We start from the raw sequence: 13,224 nt of genomic DNA, 5'->3' as shown, positions 1-13,224 counted from the left end.
GAGGGCCTTGTACTGTAAGAGTTTACAGGATATATTAGCATATGACAACTTCGACTCTATTGACAAGCAAGTCATGCTAGGATTATACACTCACGTGGATCTTTTGGGAAACACATATAGTCCGAATTGTTTCCAAAAGTTAAGCATACTTTCTTTAAATTAATTCAATAGTTATCCCGAGCTTAATTCATACCATTTATAAAAATAGGATAGGCAAACTAAGCTATATAATTCGAGTAAAAATAAAATACCCACAGGAATTCATGTTAATTGTATAAGCGAGAAAGTAAATCACATGTATCAGAGAGATTACGAATCAATATTTGAGATACTTTTGAAAGGGTCACATATAGATAGTCAATGTGATTCTGATTGCTTCCGAAAGAAAGCATTTACGTCTTCTTTCAAGATTGTTTGATAATGTATACAATGATTAAATTCTCTCTATGTTGTATTCTTGCATTACACTATCACAGCAAGAGAACATTTTTATTGTCGTATTAACAAATAGTTCATGTCTTATTCACAAACGTAACTACTTTACAATTATAACATACTATTAAGATAAATAGCTTTTTTGTTTGGTTTTACAGTAAAGATTAAAGATAACTCGATATTTAAGAAAGAACCGATTAAATAATGCAGCCTGACGTTGTTTTCCTTCCTTTAAAGCAGGTATTGGTTATTCCGGGAAAAGATCAAATAAAGAGAACAGCTTTAAATACAGAAAGGTTAAATGTGCTTTCTCAACATGTATCTACTTTGACTGATGACACAAAAAGCGGTGTCACATATAAATATCAACTGCTATTTGACGGTCTAAAGGTTTTGACAGTTTTTAATAAGGCCAGATATAGCCATATCGAGCAACGAGCAACATTTTAAAGGCTTTTAAATTTGTTTTATTTAAAGCTAATTTCGTTTTTTTGGATATTTTTCAATAATAGTGATAATGCAATTTTACAATGCAAAAAAGGTGTGCATACCATTGTTTTATTTGAATTTATACTAGGTACTGAGATATATTACTTAACTAAAATATGACATATATTAAAGTAAATTACGGTGCTTTTTCGTAGACAAATAAAGAGCGGTAGCAGCGGTTATATTTCCTAATAGTTTTAAATCATTTTAAACAGTAGAATGCAATTATTATATTAATCTGCATTCCTAATGATATTTCATTTTTTATTATTTATATTTAAAGATGTCGAAGCATAAAAATCATTGCCAATAAATGAACTTACTTGTCTTTAAAGTTAATATATAATTCATTAAAATATCATCGTTAAATAATTTTGTTACTATAATTGTTTCAATGAAAAATTTATAATAATATTGAATCAAGAAAACTTAGAAAAAATGGCAGTCATTTGTGTTAAGTCGTTAATTTCAAAGAGCACTGCTTGTTAGATTGGTGGTTAGTTTTAGCATCTATTCCATTCTTACTTAAAAACATTTTTCTGCACAAAAATAAAATTAATATAAATAATATTCCCAAAGCATAATTTAAACTTGTTTTGAAAGTTATTATATTCATTTGGAAAACAACAAGAGAAAAAAATGTTCATGCACTAAAATAATCATCAAGACAGAAAATGCAAATTGGAGACTTCATGTCTTTGCTTAATAGTAAATAAATGGAAAAATCGATAATACAAACGCGGTTTTACTGCTAGCAATCAGTCTTTGTCAATCTATCTGAGCAATATTACTAGCATCACGATAATGATAGTATAAATACTAGTGAAATTGTTGAAATGGAAACTTAAACAGGAAAGATACTTCATAGTAGCTCTTGGTAGTAAAACAGGTGATTTAGTCCATGATATACCTTTGTATTCATAATTTAGGGGAGCACTTTTAAATTCTGTCCAGAGCAAAATGTATGTGTTATAATCCTTACGCTAACCATCTAACCCTAACCAATAACACTAACCTTAATCCAGAACACTAACCCTATCCCTAATTCGTAACCCTAGAAGTAATCTGAGTGAAGTTTAGAGATACATAAACTTATAAATATTGAAGAAATAATTTTGTATAAAAAATAAATAGCTGCGGTCCAGCCAATTTAGGTTCACAAAGTGTTAAGTTTTCCTAACTTAGACGGGTTTTATTCTGTAGCCCTATTTGCTCACTAAAATGATACTAAATGAATAAGATTATACTTATGATTGCAAATGTGTGAAAATATTGTTTTATTCCTTGTAGGTCAGTTGGTTCTCAAATAGCTATTTATCAATGTTTCCTTTGACATAAGTCCTTTTTCTGAGGCCCACATGGAAGATCGGGAAGGAGAATGTGTAATCTTTTTGTATTTTCTGATCGCAAGATCAGTAAATACAAAGCTAACATCCACGGCCTAACACAAAATTTCCTAACAGACCTAACAACGCAAAGTAGTTCTCACTCAGAACTGCTTAAAAACCAGCAATTTAAAATGGAGAATAATTTTTAATGTTGGCATTTAACGAATTACAGTGCATTAAAAGTTTAGAGTAGTCAATAGAAATATGAGGTTACAATCACAAATTTCGCGGATGAATATCTTTTTTACCCACTGAAAAATGTTCGGCTATTTCCGTAAAGCGTAATCAATGAAAATGCTATTTTAGCTATGTCGATTACCGAATACGCGTAGTATACAAATAAATCTGACTGTCGAGTAGTGGAATATATACATGTCGTACTGTTTTGGCGAGAATATTTTCGCTAAATTATTTTCATCTGCAGTGTTAAACAACAGGTTTATCGTGAACAAAATACCTCGAAATTAGTAAGGATTACAAACACGAAATGGCAATTCTCAATTTAGAATTACAATGTATTTGTTTTTATTCTAGCTACATAATTATGTATTACTTCACCATGGTGCAGAGGTAGCGCGCTCGTTTAGGGTGTGAGAGGACTAAGGTTCAAATCCTAGTCGAGGCAACTTTTTTTTTTTTGAAGTGTCTTTTTATAAGGAAGTAGCCACGATATGCAAGGATAAAGTGCGGCTGTCATAAAAAATGAAAAATGATTTTTGATGCAACTCTAGTCATGCAAAATTCCATATTTATCAATCTCAAACTGTTATAGACGCAGTCGCTGCGTAAGATTAATTATAGTATAAAAAATAAACTTATACAGGAAAATACATACAGATAGTCACTATGATTTAGATTGCAAAGATCAGAAAATACCACAGAGGTTGCAGCCCTTTGATTTTAAATAAAGGCGTATCTTACTTAACGCACGTTTATGCGCATAGGTCGAATTTTCCACTACCGTTCATTTACTTACTTTCGAAGTTTAATTAGGTGCTAAGAGAGCATTACGCCCGCAATGACTGATTGTGTATCATGCATCACTTTTTCTGCAGAGAATAATTAATTATTGTTTCTTTGATGAACATTTTTCCAGCTAGATAATTAAATATCAGTGAATGATTCCAATTTCTCTTCATACGCCTGTTCTTTAAATCTAATGAGTTTGATAAGATCGATACGAATAAAACCCCACTAATAAGCGGGTGAAGACTCGTGATTTTAAAAACAAGGGGAACAACTAACCCTGATGAACACTGATGAAAAGCGCAAACGATTTGCCTGGAATCTGTTTTAGTTTAAATTCCAATGACCATTTGATAAACAAACACGATGATTCAGATACCATGTTGTATTTCATGGAATAAGATTATAGATCTTTAAGAGAATCCTTATCGAACAACACACTTTAATTTACACTCCAACACTACTTTAAAACTTTTAATGCATCTAAGATCCAGTACTCTTTTTATTTTCTTTCTATATAGTATACTCGTATTATTATATTGAAAGTATGCTTACTCGTTATCATTGTCTTTCGTATTAAGGACTTTTTCGGGAGTTTTCATATTTTTAAACTTGGCATGTTGTTAGAATATGATAACAGAAACATTTTTAGCAAATAAAAAATGGAGTCATCGTTCTCTTTTTTGAGTTATCTGCCCCTGAATCAGAATTTTCTTCTTATTTGAGGTCATTTAAAGGGCAGATAACTTATACATACGTAAATGAATTCTTGCTTTTACTTCTGGATAATGTTTTTCTTTTTATTGTTGAATACAATACATAATTACATGCAATTCCTTATATCCTTTCTGTTATTTTTTTCAATGAAAATAATAATAAAAGGTACTTTAAATTAATAAAAGATAGGCCAGTTTTGTGAACAAATGCACAGGTTAAGAGAAGAAGTGGGGGAAAAAACTATCCACTCTAAATTTGTTCTTGAAATTTTACATATTGACTAAGACAAAGGTAAGGTTCATGAAAATAAGAAGAGAAAATGTATTGTTTCGTTTCATTGTAAATTATCTGCCCTTGAATTTAACGAAAAAGTCCAATTCAATGGCAGATAACTCAAAATTGAGAAAGGTGATCCCATTAATTCCCGTTTAAAAAGATCCTGTTATCATATTCTAATAACATGCCAAGTTTAAAGAAATTCTATTGAACAGTTTTAATTTTGCCTATATGTCCATATGAAAACTCTGGAAAACTTTAATTGTATTTTTCATTACTGTAATTGAAAATAAATACATAAACTTGCTTTTCTTAGCTTTACTTATCTATATGATTGTTCTTGAAAAATGTCGGAATGTATATGTGATAGTCTGTTTGTACCGATAGCAAAACAAGAGATTCTTAACAGACAAGCCGCTGCATAAAATAACGTATTTTGTTTATAGCAAATGCAGCCAAGACGCTGTTATGAATATTCATATCTAGAATGGTAAAAAAAAACAAAAAAACATTTGATAACCATGCAACCGGTGCAGACAACGATGAGCCGGTACATCCTTGACATCTTGATCATTGTCTGAAATGTTTGATTTTCAGTCAGTCTGATTGTTTTACCTAAACAGACGATTGGAACATAGACAAGACTATAAAATATATTTAGCGGCGGGAAAAAGTTAAAAAAGGCACCAATATGAATGTAATTTGTAATAATATAATAAATATATGTTTTATAACAAACCCTTATTTGGACAATCATACAAAGCAGATAATGTCATATTGTGTTATTATGTTTCTTTTTGTATTAAATTTTGCTCATAAAAGTGTATTAAAACATTATGATTTTCATTATGTATCACTTATATTGAAGAAACAAGATATTCTTACATAAGCAGAAGTGAAGTTGTAGTGTGTGTCCTTCTGTGTTTTTGTCAAACAGAAATTCTTGTTAAATCCTATTATCTTGTAAGTTTAACAATATAAATCCTGCAGACTGACCTTGATCTTAATTAGTGAACTAGTGGCAAAGGCTCTACACTTTCGGTTCAAGAAGGTGAGGGGTTATAATAATAATGCATGTCTGCAACATGTATGCTTATTCAAGAAAACCTTTATTTCTTTATATCTTACTTTTACAGACAATGCTACGCATATTACAAGCTTCGTACATTCTGAGGTGACCGGAATACCTGTTAGATTTGCATTTCTTCTAATGGGTTTTATAATTGATTGAGCTTTTAATAAATAACACTCATTTACCTGTGATTGTATCATTGCATGTAAAGACAAAATAAGAATTATTTTAGTAGAAGTCACACTAATGATAGGTACTAAATGGTGTTCTGTCACACTTATACACACTGTAGTAGTTGGCTTTTATCTGTTTGTTTCCCTTTACCATTGGCAAAGTCTCAAAGCGAATTTTCTACGTAAAGTGAGTTAAAAAAAGATGAAAAGTTTTCCAATATTGTCAAGAAACCATTTATCGTCTTTTGAAACAGAACAATGTCATAAACCTATATATCTTACTCCTGCTTTCATATAATAAAAATTAAAGTGATACAGATTAGAAACATATGCATTAAATAAAATCCGAAATAGTATCACTCAAACAACAACTATATGAATCATTTGAATAGTTTCTCATTTGTTTAGGATCATTTATAATGGCCCATCCGTTACTCAAATCATGTGCATCTGTTTGGTCAGATAATACTTAATATTTAATAAATCCAAATATTGTCTGACATATGATAATCGACAATCTCGTATTTTAACCTCTCCAATTTGTAATTCATATCAAGCATTTACATCCCTCCGACAAAAAAAGGTTTTTGAAAGAGTATGGTGGAATACAGTTATACAGATTTATCTAAATGCAAATTAGCGACACATATTATGTTATGTTTCCAAGAATAATTTTGACTATAGTAAGCTGTCGGTGATGAAGAATATCATTTTAAAAATAGAAACACTATATTCCTAACGCGCCCAGCCATGATGTGCCTAGAATATAAAATCAAAAACTTTTCGAATGTGCTGACTTGGACCTATATCTTCATTAGCAAATAGATCGCGAACAATTATGAGAATCAATATAATTTGGCTTAAAAATCCTGAAAAACGTTTTTTTTTTTCAAAAATCTCTTTCCATCTCTTATTTAAGTTTTTTTTGTTCGAAAAAAGCATTTCATCAAAGATATTTTTTTTCAGAACACTTCTTGATTATCATTTAAAAATCAAAGAATTGGATGAGAATTTTATTAGCTTTTTCACAGGTCTCAAAGATATGTTACACATCAATTTCGAACAATAATTGAATTTAGAAAATATAATTGCAGTGTCAGCCTCTCGTAATACATATGTTGATATGTTGTCTTCAAAAGAACATTACTGGCAAAATTTCCGAATTAGCTTCAGACTGATATAAAATTATAAATGATAAACAATCAGAATCATCTACGAAATCAATGAGTTCTTACAGTATTGCAAGTATTAAACTAGCGACTTTGGATTCATATAAATCCGTTTGTTGCAAGATTTATTTGTGAACTCGACTCACAGGATAATCTTAACTTATTTTGTATCAAACGATACTGGGTTTTCTACAGACCTACTTAATTAGAACATACACCTCGTAATTCGTTTTTGTTATCTTACACCGAAATATTATTGTTTTCCGGCTTGCAAGAAGTTGTGGATTAAATTAAAGCAAGAGACGATACGACAAAGCATTAGGCTAAAAACCAGACAAAAAGATAACAACATGCCGTGCTTTTTCAGATTCAAAAGAAAGAGGCTTGAACGTGATACGGAAGTTTTATTAGAAAGGATATTCAGCTTATCTATTCTTAACAGCTGAATCAATGACGCAATCTTCAAATTGCAGGTAAAGCGCAATAAGGTGTGCCTTGTCATTGTGAACTACTCGATTACCGGTTTTTATATGTAACCGCAGGCAAAATAAATTAGTGTTAGAATTATAACTTTCTTGGATAAATTTACTTTCAATGAATGTCTTGTTGAATGGGGATGAATACTTTCCTAAAGTTCGCAAATAAATTTCTTTATATATAAGACTTATCAACTTTAAAATTATATGCAAGCTCTGTTAACAGTTTAAAATCAAATGCCCATACAAAAAAAGATGGTTGTTGAAAAGAAAACCTGTTTATACAAATTGCCACGAAGCAAAACATTGACTTGAATATTTTTTTCTTTCTTCAGGATTCATTCGAATACTGAAAACATGCACAGTAACATTTTACATTTGATTTGTATGCAGTGATACATTTGACACATACAATACGAAGAGCGCCAACTATTGACAGATTTATTGCTATTGCTAAATTTCCTTTTTATCGTGCTAAAGTTGTTAATTACAGAGCAACACACATTTAACCCTTTCGTTTAGGTCCCTTTTCTCAGAAACTTGAAAAGTTATTAACTTCAGTCTTGGTATACATATTTATTGTCATATTCCATGTCACAAACAGACAATCCTAAAATTATTTATTTTGTAAAATTATGCTCATTTTACATCATTTTAAATGTATGCCCCCTTTTGACTTCATGACTATTTTCCGAAAACTGTCAAAGTTATTATTCCTAATGCTCGTTTTTTATTTTAAGTCTCTTGATTAACATTTTGTTTCGTTACATTTCACAACCAGAAATAGTTGTTGACTATCAAGGGCAGGTAAGTATGCTAAGCACTTTTGGAGAATTATGCCCTCGTTTCATTATATCTTTTATCTAATTTTCCAGCTCTGAGAAACGTGGAGCGCCCTGTCGCGAACATGTCTTGTTTTCATTTTATTTTTCGATATTTCCTGTGTTTCCTTCTTTCTATAATAAAAATAAAATATACAACAAAGAAACAAAAAGAAAGATCCACATTAAATCTATTCATATTTGTTTATTAATGGTATACATCTAAGCTAGAAAACTTAACAGCTTACGAGTCAGAATACTTTGTATATTTTGAAAAAGTGTTAAATAGATCATTAAATACTCTGTAATGTTCTCACACAGTGTGAAGGAAAAGTTAAAATATTTATACCTCGTTGAACTGTCAATGTGATTAAAGGTATACTTGGTATTTAAGAACCTTCCGATGTTCCTTTAAATAATACTGAATGGCACTCTATATGTAGAACTGTTTCTCTACCTATAAATTAGATATTGGCTCGGATATTTCGAGAATACTCTATTCGCAGACTTAGACTAGAGCTGTACAGTGTGTTGTGTTAATTTTACACATTAGATAGTAGATCCATAGATACATGTTAAATTAACTTACTTTACCATTTTACTGAACCGATAAGTAGTATCACTGATTACTAATTAAATATTTTTCGAGGTTTAAGCTCATATACCTCCTTTCTTTAAATAGGCCTTATATAGCCACATCAACACTACCTAAAAGTGTATTATTTTAAAGGCTTCCATTGACAAACAGGACAGTCTTTCTTTCTAGAATCTTTGAAACTCATTAATCAACAGCGATATTGCCTTCATCCTCCTCAAAGTGAAAACAGAATTGCTTGTTTTTATGTGTGTACACATTTGGTATAGAAATACCTATTTAGAATCTAAAATATAATATTTTTGAACATTAACATTAATATATTTTAACATATGGGTTTGTGGGTTACAGTATATAAATAACACATGTGTTTGTGGGTAACAGTAAAAATTTCATCCCGAGGAAAATACTGTTACTCGAGGGATGATATTTTTACTGTTACCCACAAACCCATGTGTTATTTATTTTATTACCCCGAACAAATACTGTGATGATCTGATTTATAAACTAAATCTTGTTGTAACAAACACTAGAAATGTGTCCATAGGACACGGGTGCCCCCACCGCGCCACTGTTCTTATGACTCTTGGTCAAATACTTTTTGAAAACTAAAAATCTTTTACTATGTAAAGGGCAAGAACTTTACAAATACTGAATAAATCCACAAGCAAACCCCAAGGTGCAGAAGTACACATGCTGACCAGCATTCTTGTAAACTTTCAATCCTACAAGTCAAATACATTTTGAGCTATGCATGAACAAGTTGAAAATTGCAAATTTATACTACTGTAAGTCAAGGGCAATAACTCTAACAAAACTGAAAAAATCCACTTGCATAGTCCCAGGTGCATAGCTTCATAGTAATGTGAATCATTTTTCCTGTAATTAAGTGATGTTGATCATTATTCCTGTAACGTTGGTTGATTCTAACTCAAGCACTCAAGGAACAAATAACAACATAATGACAGGTTTTTACTAAGTCAAGGGAAATAACTCTTCAAATACTGGATCCACAAGCAAAACCCTAGGTGCACAACTACATATGCTGAGCAAACTTCCAGTAAGATTTAATGACTCTATGTCAAATCCTTTTTGAGTTACATGCAACACAAGTTGAAAATTGCAAAATATTTCTAAGTCAAGGGCAATAACTCTAAAATAACTAAATAAATCCACACAAAAATACCCAGGTGCACAACTACACATGCTGATCAACATTCCTTTTAAGTTTCATGACTCTAGGTCAAATTCTTTTTGAGTTACATGCGACACAAGTTGAAAATTGCAAAATTTTACTAAGTCAAGGACAATAACTCTATAAATACTAAATAATCCACACTAAAATACCCAGGTGCACAACTACACATGCTGATAAACATTCCTGTAAAGTTTCATGACTCTAGGTCAAATCCTTTTTGAGTTACATGCAACACAATTTGAAAATTGCAAAATTTTACAAAGTCAAGGGCAATAACTCTAAAGATGCTTAATAAATCCACACAAAAATACCCAGGTGCACAACTACTCATGCTGGTCACAATTTCTGTAAAGTTTCATGACTCTAGATCAAATACTTTTTGAGTTACATGCGACACAAGTTGAAAATTGCATATTTTTACTAAGTCAAAGGCAATAACTCTAAAAATAAAGAATAAATCCACACGAAAATACCCAGGTGCACAACTGCACATGCTGATCAACATTCCTGTAAAGTTTCATGACTATAGGTCAAATACTTTTTGAGTTACGTGCGACACAAAAGAGAACGGGCGGACGGACGGACAAGGGTAAATCAAATGCCCGCCATTAAGTGGGGGAACAATAAACCAAGAGTAGCAATAACTAAACTGTCCTTACCTTGCAAGTTTTAAGTGTACTGTAGGCATACCTGAGAAGCTGTTTTTCTTTTATTCTTTAAGTAAGTGATGATATCTACCAGTCATAAACATACAATAAGCTGTGTTTTATTTAGAAAACAAAACACTAACCCATTTATAAGGTTATGATCTTTGAAATCTGATCCTTCTGTATCCAGAATATTCTTCGCATGGTTTTTGACAAAGTGCATTTACAAAATATCGGTGATATCCTACAGATGTCTGTCCACCAACTCTATCTGTAACGTTTCACTGGTTAAAATTGTTAAATAATCGTTTGTGGCATGCTTTAATCGCCTGCATGTTCCAGTTTGAGTCTTGATACACAATTATTCACATTACAATTACTTCCGTTGAAAACGGATGTTTACTTTTTGACTATTCAACAAAAAGATATTTTATACGCGAAAAGAACTCTACTGTAGGGTGCAAAGAACTAGATTTTATGAGAGTTATAGTTACTTTGGTGATGCCCTAGGCCCTATCGTCGAAAATAAGAATGAATCGGGAGAAAAATGGCGGCCATATTATTTCATTTTATTTAGAAAATAGACCACGTGACCAGATGTTACTCACAAACCAATATGTTATTTATTTTATTACCCTGAACAAATACTGTGATCATATGAAATTGTCAACTAAATCTAACTGTTACAAAAATAAACCAAGAGTTATAATAACTAAACTGTCCTTACCTTTTAAGTTTTAAGTGTACTGTACAGTAGGCCTACCTGAGGTTTTTTCTTTTATTCTTTAACCAAGTGATGATATCTACCAGTCATAAACATACAATAAGCTGTGTTTTATTCAGAAAACAAAACACAAACCCGTTTATACGGTTATGATCAGTGAAATCTGATCCTTCTGTATCCAGAATATTCTTCGCATGGTTTTTGACCTATGTATTTTCAACATAACGATGATACCCTATGTCTGTCCAGCATATCTGTAATGTTTCACTGGTTAAAATTGTTAAATAATCCTTTACATGTCTGCATGTTCCAATTTGACACATAATTATTCACATTGCAATAAGTTCCGGTGAAAACGGATGTTTACTTTTGGACTATTTAACAGTAACAGTATAAATTTCTTGGTCATATGATACACTTGCATTAACAGTGAGGCTTATGGGAAATTAACATTACGAACAAAGTGAGGGGTAATAAACATTGTTACTGGTAGACAAATATATTTTCTAAATACTATTGATAATTTTACCAGCGACATGGAGCTTAAAACTGTATACCTATTACTAAAATTACTATATTATTCTTTATTTCATTTTAAATATCTTACATGACAATAGTTGTCGATCAATCAATTACAGTTTCTTGAAAAGCGTATCTATTATTCACTAAAATGTTACACTCCAATAACTTTGTTATTTTATATTTATCGGAGAACAAGGGGCATTGATATAATAAATGGAGAATAATAATAATAGTAACTATAGAAAACTTCGTTAGAACCAAAAGCCGACAATGGTGTTTTGTCGTTTATTCAAACTCCAATGATTTTTAAATAGATGATAAATTTATTGAAAGTTTAGAAACTTTTCAGCTAAATTATGATATTGACCTATGCCTTTAAATAATTCTATTCATAGCCTGGAAAAATAACTTGATATGCGTCCTGTCTTTGTTTTGGGTCATCTTGGGCTCCTTGCCGCTGGTTCTTGTTGCTGGATCGTGTGGGGGTTGCGTTCCTTGAACGCCGCCTTTCCTTGTTGATCTTGTTTATCATATTTGATGTTGGATTGAACGTTATTTTATTCAATTGGAAAACTATTGGAAAACAACTACAGACTACTAAATGTTCATGCATGAAAATAATCATCAAGACAGAAAATGCAAATCCTAGACTTCATGTCTTTGTTTAATAGTAAACAAATGGAAAATTCAATAATACAATCGCGGTTTTACTGCTAACAATCAGTCATTGTCAATTTATCTGAGAAATATTTTTTGCATCACGAAAAGTGAGCAAACACCATGAAATTGCAGTAGTGAAAACTGAAAGCTTTAATGATAATCCAAAGCTTCTCTTGGTGTCTTTACAGGTAATATCAGTTCAGGATACACCTGTATGTTCATAATTTAGGTAAATGAAGTTTCCTCAAAGTTTAGACTGGTTGTATTCACTCTAAGTCAAAATGTATCAGTCCTTATTTGTTTCTTTCTTTCTACTGATTTTTTACACCGATTAGACGCATAATTGGTTCAAGTAGCTGATTACTTATACTATATGTTTGCTTTAGCGGCGATAGACAAATGTTTTGCAATACAATGCCAAATATGAGTCTACCAAAGGCTGGCAGCAGATAACCGATTAGAAGTTTTGGAACAAACATGTAAGCATTTCCGCTTTTTCAGTTAAATGAAAGCATTGGTATCACTTGGGAAAAGACATTGACTTTGAATGAGTAGATCGAAATAAATTGCCGTTCTTTCAAGTCAGACACACACAATTATTTTGAAATGATATACTGATTTATCTCAACAATAATTAGCGACACACATAAGTTCTTAATCTCAGGATACAGTGTCTTATTACAATAGTTAACATACTATCGACAGTAAAGGTCATCAGTTCTCATGAAGTCTGAACGTAATGTTGAAGCCTCTTCTTGACATAATTATCCTATGGGCTGATGCTAATATTAAACATGTTGTATCTTAAATGCAATACATGGACATTTTCTCGCGTCGATAGATAAACATTCAATGAAAACATAATAATGCATATAAAAAAAGACGTTTTAAAGGCA

The sequence above is a fragment of the Ruditapes philippinarum genome, unplaced genomic scaffold (assembly GCF_026571515.1).
Source record: "Ruditapes philippinarum isolate M1 unplaced genomic scaffold, ASM2657151v2 ctg1057_1_1_1_1, whole genome shotgun sequence".
NCBI classification, from domain to species: domain Eukaryota; kingdom Metazoa; phylum Mollusca; class Bivalvia; order Venerida; family Veneridae; genus Ruditapes; species Ruditapes philippinarum.
Note: the sequence above shows the minus strand (reverse complement) of the source record.